Raw genomic sequence first — 16947 nt, 5'->3', positions numbered from 1 at the left:
TCCCGAGTCTTTGATGGGAAAGACAATAGAGCTGGCCTAGAAAGGCTTCCCATTAAAATTTAACAAGCGACTTTTGTCTCACTCGATGCGACTAAGAGAGTGTGTGCCTAAATGACCACGGGGACAGGTAGCAGCACTCAAGACCTCTTATTTGTTTCCGTGGTCCACCTGGGGGAGACTCGCTGCCCCCGTTTTTTTCCCCCAGGTATGTCCCGACCTTTCTCCGTCCACCACGAGGCGACCGCTCCTTCTCACAAAATGTTCAGGCCAAATTGGATTAACGCCACACTGGTATGACCCGGGGCACTTAACAAACACAGATGCACTTAAGGGAGGCCACAAAATGATGCGTGTGACTTAACGCGGAATTGACGAGATGGAGCCCGGACCGCAGCGCCGGTGTAATGTGGCATCTACCGGAAGGGCCATCAGACGATGGAAAAGTAGTCGACTGCCAATCGCACGGAATCAAAGATACTCAGTCCCACATGTTAGAATCTTCGGTACAAGGAATCTGTTTACGTTGGTTCCGACATTACGGGGAAGTACTGGACCGGCCTACCTCTCGCAATCAACCTGTCCAAATTCAAAGGCTGGGTCAAAGGACTTGATTCTGGATCTGTCAAACAGAGATTTAACTTTGTTTGACCTGTAATTGTACCATCCGTTCAGTTTCCTTATTAATTAATAATGTTCCTGGGCGTGAATCAGGTATTTGGACTCATTTTGACGGTGAAGCCTAAAGTAGGCATCGATTAGCCCTCGATGCCTCGGTACGTAGATCCTGCACGTATGGATTTCTTTCCAATTAAGGTTGGAATTATTCACAGGGGCGGGGGTGCCCTCTTGACGGCACGCAAACAATGACATAACATTGGAAAAACATCTTTGAGCCAATCGATGATAAACAAACAAATGATGTTGGCTCAACGATTAACGGCTCTCTCTATCGGGCTCTTAAGGGTGTTTGGGGGTGGGGGGGGATGATGGCACACAACATGCGTCGGACAGGCCCCGGCCGTGTACGATTTAGAGGCGGTGGGATCGGCAACAGTTCCGCTCCACGTGAAGAAGAAGCAGGTAGGGAGTTGAAAGAGCGGCGGGGGAACATTGTTCCAAAGGAATGGCTTTATGGAAATGAAGGTTAAAGGGAGCATTGTCCTTCCTGTGATAGGAACCTATGAAGCACTGACACGTGCCCCCGCCTCGAAAGCCCGCCCCCCCCTCCTCTCCCCTTTCCAACCATCTGTCCGCCACTCTCCAACAAGAAACCATGTTACTATGAGAGGGGGTCACCGTTCACCCTAATCACGGCCGTGACATGACATGCTGTAGGTTGCCCCTCAGTGTTAAATATTTATGTCAGCAGCGCTGTAATGCCGTGATGGCTGTCAGGACTTTGACACGGGTGCGCTCTCTTTCTCCATTTCACTCTCTTTCTGTGCGCATTAAAATGCAGCAAAAATGGAAAAAAATAAGGAAATCGGCAAAGAGAGACGGGAAAAGTTGAAGCGTAATAAATGGGCTGCTTTCATTTTAATGCCGTCTTTGCGATGTTATGAAAGGAATAAGGACATGAAAATGCAGCTTCTTAAAAGTCTGTCGCAGCTCAAAAGTCACAGTTTTGCAAATATACAAACATTTAGACATAAGCTAGTCATTGGATCATCCTTTTGTGATTACGGTAAACAAATAAAACGCCTGATGCCATCTAGTGGTCAAAAGTGGAATTACAACTTTTACAAAACCCACAATGGAATGGGGGTTGATTTTATCGGGTGCATTTCTTTTCTATTTTCAGCCACTTGATGTTGGGATACTTATTTAGTTGGAGACAAAATTTAAATAAATAAATGGTACATTATTCTCGCAGAACAATACCTGTTCTTACTCGACTGTCGTATTTTAGTCAGCAGCAACTTTGCGCCACGTGAAGCAGTCTAAAAAGACTTTGGAGGTGACAGCGATCACAAGAGACGAGGAGCTGGCCCTCGAGCCTGGCTGACTCCCCCCATGATAGGTGTCAAGGATATTCTAATGAATGCCAGAGTACATTTCAGGGGGCCATGCTCCGTACAAACCACTGGAGTGGCCCATCTGATGGGGCTGCCATAACCCCCCCTACCCCGCCTACGAGCACATACACCACTCACTTCGTGTCGGGGAGGGGGGGGTTAAGAAGATTAATCAATGTCAATGTCTTTTCCTTTTTGAAGCCAATAAGGTGCACAGTGTCTGACCATGCCCAACAGAACATCACTTTGTACCGTCGCAACGGCGCCCCCGCTGACCCCCCGAGCAGTCCCACTTGTCAAAGTCAAGGGGGCGTTCGGCGGGGAGAGCGGCCTTCCGCATAGCACTCCGCTCCGCCCTGCTTGACCTATTCTCTGATATTTGACCACTCGGTTGCAAGACACTTGCTCTTTCGAGCTGAAATGTCACTGGGGCATCTTGTCAGCTCACAGACACCTCGGCCTGACAAGCGATTTTACTTTGGTGTGCTACAAGGCAGAAAATGCAGGGCCCGTGGCCTTGACGCGCACAAACTGTCATTGGGGCCAAGCAGGGCTAACTTGATGCTGACTAAACTGGTCTGCTGTTGGGACGCGGGAGTCGGTCAAATGCTTGGCGATGACCTTATAGCGATAGCTGTGAAATGATTTGCAAACAAAAGCCAACGGGACTAAATAAATGGTCAATAAAATTCCAATTTTCATTCATATTTACCAAAAAAAGTTTCCCATTGGAAATCATATCAATGATTCACTCCAGGTTTCATTGAAAATTATTTGAACAGTCTTAACTTTTACGTGATAAAATTAATAAACTAAGATGAGACTAATAAGGAGAGTCAACTTCTGTCATAAATTTCCATGAAAAAAAAAACGTACTATTTAGCATATGTAATGATTATCATTATTTTTTTTAATTTTCAGTGATCCTGATTGTCTCAACCCAAATTTCTAGTCTCACGTAACCTGTTGGTTGACTATTTTTGCTCCTCCTTTGATTGGTTCTTCACCATTATTTCCAGGTAAATGGAGGGAAAACACTCTCCTGCCATCTCGCTTTTACCCGGCGGTGGCATGGCGGCATGAATGAAGGAGAAGGATGGGGATTGGAAGTAGCAGTCACATCATATCTGGTTTGTGCAACCTGCTCAAAGTTTGCAACTAAATGCTTGTCTCCAGTGGAGCTGACAGGGAGGAAGTGGGCGCTCAGTGAACCATGGCCGGGCTGCCATGAAATGACAGGAATCATTGGCATACATTTCAAACCGCCCTGCGCTATCCTATTAAAGTGCCACGTCCCCCCCGCTTTAAAACAGACAAGGAGGAATCCGCGTTGATAGATAGAGACTAAAATGGCTTATTGATTTCCTTCCTTCTTTTTGTTGCCCTTTGTTAGGGAACTTAGAAGGGGGGGGGAATCCAGTGATCCCACAAACTTACCTTTTTAATACGATGTATGTTATCGGGGATAAAGTACCAGAGTATTGAAATTAGTAATGACAGTCCTAGCGTGCCCTACAAACACTAAAGACAATTTTGAAACATTTTTGATGACTTCAAACAGTTACTATTTTTGTGCATAAGCAAATAAAATAAATCACCAATTGACCCCGAGACCATTTGTGGAAAAGACTGAAAAATAAACGTAGAGGAGATGACTATCAAAATAACACATTGTGATATTGTTCAAGTCCTAATGTTTATTGCCAATTAACTTGACTGTCTGACAGTACATTCAACCTGTTAAGGCCGAGGAAGCGAGAAGACGTAATGGTCCTTTAAGCAGTTTACTGAGCTGTTAGCGTCATTTCATGAGCCGTGAAGCGGTTCACAGTCATTGCTGGCATTTTAACAATAGGTGAAATATCAAAGGAATTTGATTTTCAAAGCGTATCCAATTGCGTTCGGATGAGACTCAGGTTTTAAGTGATAAGTCTTCAGGTAAAAAGGGAACGACTGAGATCAAATGTTAGCAAACGTTAGCAAAGTCAAACCCTATTTTTGGTCTGCGTTAGAAAAATTCTGGAACGAATGATGCTGCCATTAAATACAGTTTGATCAGTCTAACTCCAGCCCAAAGTGTTTGGCTTTAGCTCCCCCACAAACCAATTAAAACACCTCAAGTTGTTTAGCTAACCCACTCGCTAGCTTGATTTTGAGCAGATTAGCGCTAGCTACGCCGCTGTTGATTTTGAGCAGATTAGCTTACTTCTAGCTAAAATCCTGAACCGTTTTACCCCTTTTGATTCCCACTCATCCTCCCCTTGAAGATACTCAACGATAAAATGAGCCCCGAACCTGACATGCCACTGGCCAACCTAAGCAGAACTTAATGAAAGAGGCCCCCCAAATATTCAGCGCTAAGCGGCTCCCCGGGGACGGCCGCGTTGTTGACAATGTTGGGGAGGGTTTGGCGGAGAGTCCATTTATCTTCCTAAAGCTCACGTTCAATCTCCATCACGCTGTCAGATGGAAATGAGACCATCTCTTTTGTATCATTGGCTCCCCCGCAAGTGCTACACGGCGCCCCTTCCCGCCGTATGACAAAAACAGCCTAATTAAAGAGGATTGAATGATAGATGAGAGCTTAGCGTTTGTGGCGGTTTACACACCGGCGGCGCTCGAATATTTGCGCCGAGGAAGGCAGTAGATTTCCCCCTGCCGTGGGTGCCTCAACATACTCAACCATCCATAATGTAGGCCTTATGAAACTGATGGGCCAGAACACAGTCTCTATTCTGAAGGGCACAAAGCATTTGACAAGGTTGTTAGTAGGACTTTGTCCCGGCACAGTCGCCGATTTGGCTAATTGTGTGGAATCGTCTGCCGCGCTGCGCCGAACGGAGCGGGCAGTCCGACGATCTCAGCCCACGCAATTAAATGCAAAATGTTGCGGGATGAATTCAATGTATTTGGAATGAAATGTTTGAATTCAAATCCAAGATAATCCCATCCAAAATGCTGAATGAGGATCGTTAATTTGGGGGTCTCAAACTTGCTTTCATTATGCATGACATCACAGATGTTTGGCAGTTTTTATTTTTGAATTAGGCTAAGTATTAGGATTTATTTTTATCATCTGTCCATTGAAAGAAAAGAATGGTCATTTAGTATTGTGTAATGGGTGTACAGCAATACCAAAATAAATACAAGTTAAAAATTAACTGATGAAATGATATTGAAAAATAAAAATAAAGGACTTTTATGCCAAAATTATTTTATTTACTGTATTTATTACTTTTATAATGTAAAATGTAGCCTCACATATTTTCTTTTTGAGCTCTTATTTTGCCAAATCTTTTTTTTTTGCAATTTCATTTATATCATTAACTTTGGCTCACGTCAAATATTATTTTTCGTATATACCTTAAGCCGCTAAGAAAATAAGCAGCGAGCCACAACTGATCCCCGCCCCATAATTTGGACACCCCTAATTTACTCTCCAACTAACTTTCCCCACCATGCATCCTAAATTCAAATCCAAGCAGTTCCAATTGTGAAGCAGACATGTAAAGCACTTTCTCCGCCATGCCGCTCAAACAGCTTAAATATGAAAAAAAAAAAATAAATAAGCAACTGAATGAATTTTAGGTTGTATGTCTCAAAATAATCATTTGGGACAAAGAGTGGGCGTGCACCAAAAGGGCATGAGTGAGTATAATTGGGTGTGTGTCATGTGCATGCGCATGTGGGCAGTGGAAGGGAGGGGGGGCGGGGGGTTCTTACCGCTTTAACGGCCCCAGCGGCGCCGCTTTAGGCCCGGTGACAGGGCTCTGTCTCTCAGCCACACTTGAGTGGGTCCCGCTGACACTCAACTGTCAAGCGGTCGAGAGGCTTGCAGCGCCGCCCTCGCATGCTCTACAGCTTCACCCAATTAACTTGCTTTCACTTGACATCGTGGCAAAGAGCTTCATAATAGGTGGTCAAGGTGCGGCGTGTCTGCTTTTTTCGGCCCTCTCGCTTGACGACCCGCCGCATACACAGCCGAGCGTGGCGTGGCGTGGCGCGCCCCTCCCTACCTTCCCTCCGGTTGCTCTCAATGCTTTTGTGCCTCTCATGCTTGATTCTGTCTGCTCACAGCTCTGTGACAGCAGGGGAGCATTGATCCAGGAGAGGACTAAGAAAAGGTCTCGCCTGGCGTCCCGCCTAAAGTACACGCTGGTCTTGGAGCACTAAAACGACACGTGCCGACTTGAACGTTTGTGTGGGTTTACGCTCGGGTGGACTCTTGCGCGAGTTTGTTCACATGGTGCCGTGTGTGTTTGGCAGAGGTGACGTGTGAGGTGACTTATGGGTGTCTGCGCCGTTGTGGGCGTGAACACAGTCATTTGGCTTCACTGCCAATGCAAGGAGCTTCTTTCATTTCTTTTAAATTAAAGATACTCAACACAAAAATACGCCTTCCTTCAAATGAAGCCTCAACTCGGCCTGCTTGAAATTTCAAATCACCTCCTCGATTTGACTTTTCCCACACAGCAACTTTGAACGTGAAGCTTCAATATGTTACTAACTAACACCTCTGCTATCCAGGAACCTGTTTGTGACTGCAAGAAGTGTGGCTATTCCCAGCTCTCCATTAGACGTGTAGTCAGTTGGGCGAAGGACTTAAAGGAAGGAAGGAAAAACGATTTGACCCCCGACAGCGCGTTTGGGGAAGAGGGTCTTGAAGCATGTCAGCTCCACTCAGGCTCCGCTTCCCCTCTGTGTCCTTCCTATTTTTTCCCCAGTGCCGGGCTGAAACTTTGAAAACATCCACCTTAATAGGACCCAGTCAGCGTATGCTACTCTCACCGTCCGTCAAACTGTGATCTGCGGTGTCAGGCCCGGGCCCGACTTTGACAGAATGTCTCCAAACGAACAGCGCAACGGTGTTTTCCCTGCCCGGCGCTCAGTTCCTCGCCGTGTAGTCCACTGGCATCTCCATCGCACTTTGCCTCCTCTCCCTTTGCTCTGCTGCTTGATTTCACTTTGTGAAGCACCTTGCTACATTCCATTGACAGATGGGGCACAAGATAGCCTAATTGTTGTTTTCCTAATTTCCAGTATGTTGCAGGTCATATTGACATAGGAAGAAAAAAAAAAACAATTGTACACACACACATAGTCAAGGACCACTTTAAAAAAACTAGGAAAAAAACCCTAAAATAATTGTGCTATCAATTACCACATAAAAATAACTAGGAAAAAACTAGAAAGACCACTTAAAAAAACTATAAAATAATTCCACTAGAAAAGACCACTTAAAAAAAAAACTAGGAAAAAAAAATAATAATTCCCCTGGATTAATTCTCCTTTTTGTGTTTTGTAGTTATTTTAATTATTGTTAAATTGTGGGTTTAATAAAGTTAGAAACAAATATTTTTTGAACTGAGGATAACATTTATTCTTTCAAACCTGGCCCAAGTTTGACAGAAACCTCGCCCGCCGCTAACAAACATGGCACCTGTGCGCCCTGTGCATCTTTCCAAATTACACTATCCTGCTCTTTTGTTTGCCTGCAAGTGTTTTGACCCCAAAGATTTGCCTCGGATCCCTCGAGTTTGGGAGCTCCACCTCGCAATTGCAAAGAAAACAAACATTACTTTCCAAAATTCCCCTTGCCCAACAATCCCGTTCCGTCCCTTCTACTTAACGCTGCCGGAAATTAAACAACTCATGGCTGCAAGGTCAAAATCTGAACGGCATCGATTGAGGATATTGACCACTCGCTGGATACAATTTGCCGTGTTATCGCACGGCATCGCTGACACCGTATCGTTGCCTCCTACTACATCAGACGTTCGCCGCTGATTCCAACAACAACCAGTCCGGAGTGCAGTCCGCCATTTGTCCAAAGTCAGCTGGGATAGACTCCAGAGACCAGGACAAATAAATCATTTTATTTACAAAAAAATTCTGATTTTAAGAAAATTAAGTTGGAATATTATGATGAAAATATTATTTTTAAAAAATGTATTGTTGTAGAAGAAGAAAGTTGAAATTTGAATAAATTGTAATTTCCAAGGGTGGGAAAAAAAAAGTTTCACAAAGTTTTGGCCATCATTAAGAACAGTTAAATGTGATTCTTGTAGGAATTTCTATATTATTACATCCATTTTTATATTAAACGCAGAGTTCCACATTTTACATTCATATCAGGAGACGCGAGATGCTTCTCAGGAGTGCCATTAGAATAAAACAAGTATTTAGCTTCAAGGAAAAAAATTCTTTGAAATGATGCCTTCAACTTTAGTATTTGCGCAAGGAGCAGACTTCATTACACACCAGCTGCAACGGGCCGGCAGGATTTCCCGAATGCTGCCTGAGCCTTATTATTTTTCTGCGAAATACAAATCGATTGCGTTTTAGCCAGACACGGAAAACAATTAGCCAAGAGCATGAGTAAGACAGCAAGACGTATGGGTGTGTAAACGGGACGAGGCGAGGTCATATTTTAATGGCTGCCGATGTCGCCACTTAATATCCTCACGGTGACAAAATGCTGAAGCAGAGAAACCCGAGTGGACTTTCATAAAATCCACCCTGGTCGCGCCTAATATATCTCCAGGACATTCTGGGCGTAGAAGGTATAAATCTGGCTTTTTCTTTCCAAGTCCCTCTCGTGCACGGTGAAAAACGCGAGACGCCGGCCGGTCCCCACAGACACGGGACCGCAGTCGGAATACATACTTTGGACGGCCCGTGTTGACATTGTAATAGCATCGTTCGGGCTCTCCCTCAACTCCACTGCTGTACCACAATGTTAAATTGCTGCGAGGAGTCATGTCTGCTTTCCTACGGCTCAAAACGCGCCACATGACTCGAGCGGGCTAGGTTTCATTATTAACATATTGATTGGAATGTTGAACTCAGAACTTGGATGCTCCTCACGTTGCATTTCCAAATGATTCAGAATCATTTGGTTTTTGTCATTTAGGGAGAGTGAGACGGTCCTAAGGGAATATTTTTCACCTAAAAGTGTCACAACAATTATAGTCATTGTAACGGTAAGATGGTGACTCAGACTAATTTGCTTTTTTTTTTTATCTAGGTCAGTCTTAAAACCTATTTAGGTGACTGGTCCAAATGTCTGGACAATGCTAGTCAACAATGACAGGCTCACATGCTTTTCTAATGACTCCATTACGTTTAACGAAATATAACAAAATAACTTGAATGAAAATTCAAATAAATAAATACATAAATAAAATAGAAACTGCTTTAAAAGGACAAAAAAAAAAAATTAAACTACATTTTATGTTTATGAAAGTAACTATTTCTGTATGGCAACCATGTCCTTTGTTTCATCATAATCAACTAATATCCTACATGAGTGCCATTTAAAATATATTTATTCTAGTATAATGTTCATCTGACAACTCAGAGCAATTTGGCATAATTTACAGTAATTCCTTTTTGAACTTCAAGCAGATTATCAAACTTTTAACAAACTGTTACGAACGACACAAAATATTCACATGACTATATGCTCAGCAACAAACACACAAACCACTTTAAAGTACAAACAAAGATTTTTAACAACACACTAAAGCAAAGAGCCAAACATCTCTTACCTGTTTTGCATGTGACCTGCATCTTTGCCTGTCTAAACAAACATTTCCAAATGATGCCAAAACTTTAAAAATGGCTGACCTGTCCGTCACAAAATTAGTCCCTACAGAAACACGTACCAAAAGAACAGTCCCCAGTCAACTCAAACCTAACCAAACAATTTCACATCAATTCCCAAATTTTCCACAGAAAGTTTCCAATATTTCCCAATGAAAAATTTCAACTTTTAATCCTACAAAGTGCGGCATGTTTTGAACAAGTGGAAAAGGGGGATAAATCTAAATATGGCAGGCGGATGTGGTGAGAGGTCTCGGTAGTAGCGAACACATTCCCGGCCACCAAAGTCGAGGAGACGCAGCAGGGGAACAAGAATGTGAAACTCCAAAGTGCCAGCTGGCCCAACAACTCGTGTCCAGTTTGGATTACTGGTGCCTAAAGTTTTTAAAACGTGCCAGAGCTGCAAAAACATATCAACAGTCATCCATCTTTGTTAGTTTGTTTCTCTGGACAAACATCGGAGTGGTCAACGAGCAACGAGTCAGAGTCGTGCGTTTCGGGGGTGATGACATCATGACCCGGCGAGTGGGAGGTAACGGCGGAACGAGAATAAATCATCCCATCGAGCTCTGCCTATCCTCCACACGCGGCCTCATTGATCTTTCTTGCTTCTGACAGCTACACTGGAATAATAATGACAAAAGGGGAGATAACGCTGATTATGCACACATTAACACGGCGCGCAGCAAGTGGAAGACTTTCCTCTGCTCAAACATACACAAATAAGGCAAAGCGATCACAGATGTGCGCACATAAACGGGATACTTGTGGGTGTATGAACAAGCGTGTGCTATAGAAGGGCCACGGAAAAAGAAGCAGAAACAAAAGCTAGAAGAATGCAATTAGCGTCGCCTGCCATTTTATGCTAGCAAACTTTCCAAATGTTATGTGCTTGTTTGAGAAACAGAAATGTGAATGGTAGTTTGGTTTAAACCGGGAGTTGCATTTAACAGGTCTCTTTTTTTTTTTGTTCCTAATCTGCCAAAATTCTGCTTTTTCGTGGAGTTGGGTTCGCCGCCACGCCATCTAGTGCTCACATTTTTGCTTGCAAGTCAGCCCACTCGTACGTCGAGGTGCCGCTGTAATTTTATATTTTTGTTCAGGAAGTATTTTTTTTGGGTGTATTGTATTGCACTTGCAAAATGAAACTCTTAAAACCGCTTTCATTGTCTGGCTTTTGTTTTTTTCCTACTCTGGAGGCTTTACACCAATTTACACACCGACTTCATCCACATGATGTTTAAATTAACGACGGATGAGGAGGAGGAGGGGGGTAGGTTAAAAAAAATAAAAAGCTTTCCTGAACATGGTAGAAAATTATTTTCTCTGGACAGTTTTAAGAGTCGACATCCTGTGCTGGAGTTCTCTAATCATCACCAGCACAATTTACAATCAGAACACACAGCGAGCCAGTTCAGACCAGCTCATCTGTTGACTTTGGCCCCCGCCGAGCCCCGCGTCCTGCACCGTGTGTGTGTATGTGTGTGTGTATTCGCTTGCCATTTGAGACTTGGGTGACTCGGCGGCGAGCCCCGACAAGGGTGGGGTGAACCTCAGCGGTGCCGAGGTGACCGCACGCATGCACATGTGCGCATGGAATCGCACTCGGGCGCATATGCAAGTAAGATTGGGAGCGTTTGATAAACACGGATATGCACGCCACTAGACGACCATGACACGCACGCACCGGGATGATTTATGGCGAGAATCCACAGACACAAGCGAATGTAAAGCCAAACACACATGATGCTACATTTGCATTCAGCGTGGCTCGAGCGTGCGAGTGTGTGTCACACTCAGGATGATCTCCCACCCACAGCTGCCTTGGCCGGCCTCCACTTCGCCACTGCTGCTGCTGCTTTGCCGCAGGGCTCAACACACGAGTGTGTATATGTGTGTGTGTCTGCCCCCTCACGGCCCCAGACTGTCCCGACCAATGTGCTTCTGATTAGGTGGCTTAATTACAGCTGTAAAAACAATGTTGATATAAGCCTCAAAATTGCAGTGTGTCAGATACTATTAGCCAGCCTTGGGTTCCCGCCAGTGCTATCCAACCCCTCCGCGAAACTCGCCCCCCCGCACCCTCCCACTCGTGTCCTCCCATACTTTTCCTCACCCTTATGATTTTTTTTCCCCTCTCCCTACTGTGTTTTATTCCACTCTTTCGTGACACAAGCTACACCACAGACGCGCTCAAAGCGGCCAAGTAAACCGCAAACAAACAACACCGGCGTACTGCTTGACCCGATGCCGAAAAGGTGAAGTGTTGGCAAGCGACGAGGAATGAAAATGTCCCTGAAGAGGTATAATTCAAATTCAGGGAAAAATATCAAAGACACACCCTTATTATCAACATGCAGTGTAAACATGTTAGTGTTAGCATTGTTAGCATGACTATTTGCAATGGTGTGTTACTATAACCAAGGGTGCATATAAGTGGTGCGCCGGTGCGCATGAGCACTGCAAATTGAATATTGCGCTCCAGTTCAAGTCGGCCAGGCTAGAATAATGCGGCTCACTGACTACGGTCAAGCCTGAATTTGAAGTCAAGTCAGTCGTCACAAACAATTTCAAAATAAAAGGAAGGCATTTGTCCAGAAGTTGAGCCCATATTGAGTCTACATCTAATGATGGGAAATTGAAAGCGACCACTATTCTGAAAAATGACTGCGTTTGACGAAGCAATTTCCGCTGAATGAGAGGAAAATAAAGAATCCACTGTAACCGATTAAGTGAGAATCACACTTCATTTGTTTGATGGAGTCACTGGCGTGGGGTGCTTGACCTTTTTTTTAGTGGGCTGTGGTTGCGCAAAATAAACGCTCAAGGCTCTGAGGCTGAGTAAGAGGAGGAATGGGAGGCCTTCCAAGACAGACGGGGGTGAGGGGTGTGTGGGGGGGGTCTGGCAGTCTGGGACAGGACACAGGGCTGCTTTCGCCGGTGACAGTGACGGAGGAGTACAAAGTGTTCCAGAAGTCTGGTCCAGGGAAAACTCGGTAACAACGTCGAGTGGAGGGGAAGGAAGAAAAGCAAAGTCGAAAACCTCAAGTATTCAAATCCTGGGTGGTCCCATCTCCAGACTGGTCCCTGCTTTTTCTTTTTCTTTTTTTTTTCCTCATATGTCCATCTTTTTGAGGCAGCTTCAGCCTCCAGGTGCAGAGAATGAACGCTGGAAATTCAGCAGGCTGACTTGTAGCTAATCAGCTGCGGCGGCGCAGACACCCAAAAAGCCAATCGGGGCCGAATTTGACAAGACGGCAGCGGAGCGCGGTGAGCGACATGCCAAGGGCGTTTTTCCAAAGCCTTCAGGCCTTCATGGTGGCCCGCCTCAGCCTTGTGGCCGCCGTCTGCAGCTGGCACTTCAAGGTTTTTGCGAATAAATGCCCTAAAAAAAAAATCACAGGACGCGTGGGACGGGGCGGCGAAGGAAAGCCCGCCAGCGAGCAAACGACCGTGGGCCTAGTATTGATTCTTGTGGACCGGGCAGGGTGTGTCTCTGCACTTCCCAGCCTTGAGAGGCCGCCCTGTCACTAAAGGTGCAGGCAAGAGCGTATGCCATTTTTTGAATAATTAATGAGCCATTTTCTAAGTGATCGGTGTCCTCGGCAAAGACAATGCATCCTCTCGGTGGAGAGAGAGACAGAGAAAGAAAGAGAGAGAGAGAGAGAGAGAGAGAGAGAGAGAGAGAGAGCTCGGCCCGTTTTTGTCCCGATGCCTTTAGGAGCAAAAGGTAAAAGCCTTAATGCACTGAGGCCACTGGAAGTGCTGCCTGGGAAGGACTCCCCCTGGAATCGGCCGGGATGGTGGTCTCCTTTGGACTGGGCCCATCAGAGTGGCCTTCCAGTAAAGGGAGTGTGAGATAGACAAAGTAGCAGGAAGACAGGGGGGGGGGAGTCGCGCGCATGCATTTAGACACGCCGGTGTGTGCGCGCCTGTCGTAAAAACCTATACTAAGTGTAAAGTTTGTTTAGCACATAAAAAAACTTGCGCTCACGTTCAAGAATGTTTTCATAAGTGCCCGTCAGTGAAAGTGTTTGTACTGGAATGATTTCTAAACAGGAAAGCAGTCCGGTTAATGGCATCGCCACACCTTTCCCCTCACGCAGGACCGTCGACCCAACCCGAAGAGCTTTGATGATGTCTGGCCCCCGGACAGGCTAATGTCCCACCAGAGGTTTGCGAGCTGAAGTTCCAGGTAGAGCACTGCTAAATTGCTTTACAGTACAACCAAATGAAAGGGGACATAATACGAGTACTGTAAAAAGCGGATGAGTTAGTTCGACTGAAATGGTTTGAGGACGCCAACTGCGATGATTTATTTGATGGCAACTAAAATAACTCAAGAATTAAAAGACTAAACTCTCCAGGTGTTGCTGATGTCATCAATTCAAATAAAAAAAATTTATTTGAAAAAATTGAATTAGATTAGGCCTTTTTAAAATGTTCCAAATTTGTATTGTATTAGTCGCAACTTATTACAAAGGAAAAAATAATCTTTTTTTTTTTTAATGAGTGACTCCAACTGTTTAAGTTATCTAAGCTTATTTATTTTTATGAAATAGTAGAGATTGTTTTTAAGGTGAAAAACAGATTTTTTTAATGGCTTGTGACCGTGGAGTGCATGCACGACAATCAAAAATTAAATGACAAGTAGCATTTTCTCTCGGGCTGCTAAAAGTGTTTGTCGGAATGCGACGGGTTGATTTCAATATCAAAGGCGCGTGTTTGGTTAATTTCCATGAAACAGGCGAGGTTGGAAACAAGTTTGGAGCTGAGAGGAGGGTTTTGTCCCAATCAGTCAAGACCAATGAAAACATTTGGGAGGAATGCGAAGATGTCAAGTGTGTTGTTAGCGTCTTGCGACAATTTACTGAAACACAATTTCACAAGTTCTTATAAATGTGTCAACGCTGCTGTCTGAAAATGGCAAAATCGCTTATTTATTAGCCACATCAAGCATTTTTTTTTTTTTTTATTGCTTCCTTCCTGCGGCTCTTTGGCTGTTTATCTTGCATATTCATGGATGGGTTTTGAGAACCAGTCAGATTTTTATTTTTTTTGCAAAGCTGCAGTGTGGCTACAAAATACCTTGTGAGGAGAGCAAGATGAATCTCCAGAATAAGTATTTTTATTAAAAACTAAAAGTATGGCTATTAAATACCTTGTGAGGAGAGCAAGATGAATCTATAAAATAAATCTTTATTAAAAACTAAAAGGCACGTGGAAAAATAAAAGTACAAAATAAAAAAGTGCCCCCCAAAAAATCAGGAGCCAACGTACATGTAAAAAGGACAAAGAAACTGACGTGACAAAAAGGCACACCTGGACAAGAGAAATGGCAGGAGGGAGCTGATTGGTTACGGAAAGTGCGGGTCGAAAGTCGTCAACCAATCGACACAATCCCTTTCAACTGGAGTTTTTCCTTTCCTGATACGATGAGAAATACGATCCTGAACACGTTTCATATGGAAAGTGTCTTGAGATTTATTTTATTTCCTTTGCAGGCACTATAATAAAAAAAAAAAAAACTGTTGAATCAACAAGGGGCACGCACGCCACCACAGATCTGCTTCTATTTAAAGCCCCCTCTTACGACGTACCACGTGCATATATTTTCTCTCCACTCCAACGTAGGATGGTGTAAGTACGGTGATTTATCAACACCCTTCTCGTCCTCCTACGCACTCTCCCCCACCCCCCCACCATCTCCTTTGGCCTATCCCGGTTGCAAACAGCCTCCGCTCTCTCCAGTAAATTACCTTATAAGTGGAAGCATTGACTGCAGGGACTCTTTGATACATCGAAGACAATCACAATTGATCTGAGAGAGCCGATTGTTGGGTGAGGTTCGAGCGGCGCACATGTGACGCTTCACGAGGCCTCGAGCGGCGAACGGGAGGGAACAAAAGCGTCTTTTGATAAGGATGTGACACGAAGCAACGTTTTTCCCCCGGAGCCAGACACCACGCTAAACGCTATCAGCGATGTGGGAAGGCTCGATGAAAAGTGTAACATGATCCCATCCGCAAGCATATGAATTATACATTTTGAGATCTTTTACCCGCGCACCCACTGGGGATAATAAAATGACATCAACATCACACTCCAAAAAGAAAAAGGAGCGTCAGACTTTAACGGAGGAAATCGTCACGCGCTCGCCATGGGGTTGTCACGACTACACACGAGGGCCAAATTGTAAAAATTATGTATAGTGGAACTTTTACGGTTGACATTTTCCCGTAAGAAATACGGGAAATCCCCCAGCACTTCATCACGGGGGTTACGATTAAGTTCACTCCCATAAAAAGTCTATAGATAATATAGAAAATTAAAATTAGCATGCTAGCATAGCGTTCATGGCACTTATGGTATTTTTCTTTCGCCGCCTGCTTTTGAATCACTTTTTTCCTGAAAGTTTTTTGTGCTTTCTGAAGCTCCATTTTAATGAAACGTTGTAGAAAACCAAAAGGCTTCAACTGAAATGATTTTTGTCTCCATTTTGTATTTTAGCTTTGAATGAAGAGTTTCAGTTCTTGTTCTTCGATGTGGATACGCACTGGTACGGGCGGTGCGATACGAACTGTTTGGAATCCAAATAAATGGCTCGGCGAGAGAGAGAGAGAGAGAGAGAGAGAGAGCGGCAAGAGCTTTAATGAGCGCCATCACACGCCCGCCAAACACTTCAAACGAAGACGCTGGCTTGAGCAGAAACAGAAAATAAGCCAAAGATGATTGCCTCTAAAGCGTAAGAAAAAGAGATTTAATTGTGCGTGGTAAGAAAAGCCTAGAGTAAAAAAAAAAAAAAACTGTAGTTATTGTGTATTTTTATTTTTTTTTAAGTCAATTACTCACAATTATTTACGGTAATTATCAGGGCACCCCTCGCAGGTTGCTCTTACTCACCCCCCCCTCCCGGATGCAATGCAGAGAATGTTCTAGGCGAGCTTTTCACATTCAGATGAGCTGTGAATATATAAACAAGTGGGAGAGTCCTCCTCGGTCTATTTAAAGCGTCCCCCCCGCAGGCAAGCGTATTTACAAGGAAACCGTTATCATTTAGTCTCTGTTGCGGATCAAAATGTCAAGCTCCGCCGAGAACGTGCGCAAAGCTTTAAGGCCAAAAGTGCAGTTTCACAGCCTCCGGATGCGGCGGTGAGCGAGGGGAGGGGATCATTTAAAAAAAAAAAAAAATTTGCAAATGCACAAATATGTTTAATTGACCCGGAATATCGCTCGGTGTGCGAAAATTGTTTGAAATCAATACGAGAAGCGAGAAGTATGGCCTTGAAGAAAGATGTGGATGATTTATTTTTTTCGAGGCGGCGTC

General features: G+C 44.3%; 1 protein-coding gene across 3 annotated transcripts in view; it reads right to left on the bottom strand.

Moving 5' to 3' along the window:
• cntln (centlein, centrosomal protein) overlaps positions 1–16947 on the bottom strand; it is a 224174-nt gene that overhangs the window by 193191 nt on the left and 14036 nt on the right. The window contains exon 5 of one of the 3 annotated variants that reach the window (XM_088374818.1): positions 9566–10020. The exons of the other annotated variants lie outside the window; for them this stretch is intronic. The gene's annotated coding sequence lies outside the window, so the exon portion shown is untranslated. The remainder of the gene's footprint in view (positions 1–9565; positions 10021–16947) is intronic. 3 annotated transcript variants of the gene reach the window in all.

Source organism: Syngnathus floridae, chromosome 4 (genome assembly GCF_059516105.1).
Source record: "Syngnathus floridae isolate MCC-2025c chromosome 4, RoL_Sflo_1.0, whole genome shotgun sequence".
Lineage (NCBI taxonomy): Eukaryota > Metazoa > Chordata > Actinopteri > Syngnathiformes > Syngnathidae > Syngnathus > Syngnathus floridae.
The sequence above is the reverse complement of the archived record's forward strand: the minus strand, read 5'-3'. Positions and strand labels throughout refer to the sequence as shown.